This window comes from Anser brachyrhynchus (genome assembly GCF_964034855.1).
Source record: "Anser brachyrhynchus genome assembly, chromosome: 4".
Classification (NCBI taxonomy): domain Eukaryota; kingdom Metazoa; phylum Chordata; class Aves; order Anseriformes; family Anatidae; genus Anser; species Anser brachyrhynchus.
The window spans coordinates 70,603,017-70,606,039 of NC_137698.1; positions in this window are offsets into that span (position 1 = coordinate 70,603,017).

The window sequence follows — 3,023 nt, forward strand, 5'->3', positions numbered from 1 at the left end:
TGTTACATCTATCGCATAGCCCGTATGTTTTCTATTGTTTTTTTGTACAGTTGTAAATTCAAAATATTCTGTCTTTGGGTACGTATTTTCAGTGTAATACAGTATGTATAATAAAAATTTAGATTTTCTAAGGAAATGGACTGATTACTCTTTAATTAATCTCTAACTTAACTGTCAGCATAATAAGCAATGAGTACCAGTAGCCTGAGACCAAACAAATGACATGATGATGTGTATCCATTTTAGATTTGTCACATGAAAATGTCAACTTTGAAATGCATCTACAGAGGCAAAGTTGACATCTGTTAGTTTAGCTGGTTGGGATATTTGCGAGTAGGAGGTGTGATCAAAATACCTGCTCTTGCTTTTTGGGCGGATTCAGTGAAAGCTGATTAACCTTGGGCAACAGGCCCCCGCAGTGTGTGGGCGTGCATCTACTTAAGCACCCAAGCCACAGCCCAGACTTTGTGGTCCGAGGAAGAAGGTACGCTAAGTGTGGATGTCCTGCATGGTAAGAAAGTGTGGAATAAACCCTATTTGCTGAATGCCTTCTTTGGCTGAATTGTGGCAGTGCCTGCCTCTCTCAATTTTAGAGTGCTGTGGAAGATTTTTGTGGGTTTTCTTTGCTTTTTTTTCCTAACAGAAACTCTTCATGCTCACAGATGCCATTTCTATGGTCTAGTTTATTCTGTGATATAACGTGAGGACTTACCTTTCAATATTGAGTTATAAGGACATGCGTGGCTGGCCTCGTTCCAGCTTTATGTATGGCCTTGTGACATGGCTCTGCTACACTTGCCTGCACTTGTACAGTGCCAGGCATAGTCTGAGGTTTTCTCTCCTGTGTCAGATCGACTGTATCGAATAGCTGGGAAGGAAATTCTGTTCCAGGTCAATTGCTCTGTTAAAACACTTGCGACAATGCTTTGAGAATAGGTTGATAGGCACATTTTGCTTATTTCATAGGGCATTTGCTCTGTGAAGGATTTCTTGGCACCCAAAAGAGTGACTCACTAATCCATTTTGCATGAGTGAAGATGTGCCAGGTTGCCTTGTTGTCCTGAGAATGGCCTATTCAGAATAAGACCCATCTATTTTAAGTCATCTGTGTCACTAGACATTTTGGAAAGCATAGCTGGCTTAGGCAAGTAGTTGGCTTTTTTAAAATGTCTAGGATTCCATTCTAATACCGTCTCATGATTTTAAGACCTGGACTAATGACTCAGATACTGTCCTAAAGCTGTCCAGTATTCCTGACAGCTTCTGATTGAGCTCTGACATGTTTTAGGTTCTTTTCTCACACTTTAGGCTCATGCTTTAGGCTCTTCTCACAGTTCCTGTGCACTCAGGTGTGCATGTACGTGTTCTGAGAGCAGGAAAGGAAAAATAAGACAAGAAGCATAACTTGTGATTGTTCCAAAGTAGAAGAGGTAACTTTGTTTTCAGAACCTGCTGTGTTTCAAGATACCTGCATCGTACCGGACCTGGGAAGATTCCTCCAGCTGGCTTTAAGAGCTTGGTTTCTGAGTAGTATTCACTATGAAAATGTTTGCTTCTTCCTGGTATTTATTCATACTGTCTTTCATGAAGGAGGTAGGTGGTGGGCATGCACTAGGAGTTACTGCAGGAGGATCTGACATCTTCAACTTAAAAGTTCAGGGGTTTAATAATCCCTATGAGACATTAAAAAATAAAAAAAAAAAAATACGGGCAATGTGCTGGAGAGTCTTTAGTTGCTGATGAGTGATTGATCCTTCTTGACTTGGTAAATGCCATTGGTGTCTTAGCCATATCTAATACTAGAGAACTACTTGAAAAACACTTCAGATAACTGCACTTTCTCTCTTTTTGCCTTGAGACTTCTGTTTATTTCATTAAATCATATTTTTTTATTCTGCTTTAAAGCAGCTGACCAATGTGTTTAATTCTTTTTTGCCCTAGAGTACTAGATGGGTTTAACCTGCATCCTTAACACTGACTATACATAGGAGACTGACACTGGTCCATTCTGGAGTCCTACACACCACATTTGAACTTCATTTTGGACTTCAGCAAACCTCTTGACACTGTTTCCCATTGGATCCTACTGGACAAAATGTCCAGCATACAGCTAAACAAAAACATCCTCCGATGGGTGAGCAATTGGCTGATGGGCAGGGCTCAAAGGGTTGTGGTAAATGGGGCCACATCTGGCTGGCGGATGGTCACTAGTGGGGTCCCTCAAGGCTCCATTTTAGGGCCAGTCCTCTTCAATGTTTTTATAAATGATTTGGATGTAGGACTAGAAGGTGTTTTGAGCAAATTTGCCGATGACACTAAACTTGGAGTTGTGGACTCGGATGAGGGTGGAAAGGCCTTGCAGAGAGATCTGGACAGATTGGAGAGTTGGGTGACCACCAACCACATGAAGTTTAACAAAAGCAAGTCCTGCACCTGGGGCGGGGCAGCCCTGGCTATACGTACAGACTGGGGGACGAGACGCTGGAGAGCAGCCCCTCAGAGAGGGATCTGGGGGTTGTGGTTGACAGCAAGTTGAATATGAGCCAGCAGTGTGCCCTGGCAGCCAGGAGGGCCAACCGTATCCTGGGGTGCATCAAGCACGGCATTGCTATTCGGTCGATGGAAATGATCGCCCTGCTCTACTCTGCGCTGGTGCAGCCTCCCCTCCAGTACTGTGTGCAGTTCTGGGCACCACAGTACAAGAAGGACATAAAACTGTTGGAGAGTGTCCAGAGGAGGGCGACGAAGATGGCGAAGGGCCTAGAGGGGAAGACATGAGGAGCGGCTGAGGTCACTGGGCCTGTTCAGCCTGGAGAAGAGGAGGCTGAGGGGGGACCTCATCGCAGTCTACAACTTCCTCGCGAGGGGGAGTGGAGAGGCAGGTGGCCTATTCTCTGTTATCACCAGTGACAGGACCTACAGGAACGGTGTCAAGCTGAGGCACGGGAAGTTTAGGCTGGACATCAGGAAGAGGTTCTTCACCAAGAGGGTGGTCGCACACCGGAACAGGCTCCCCAGTGAAG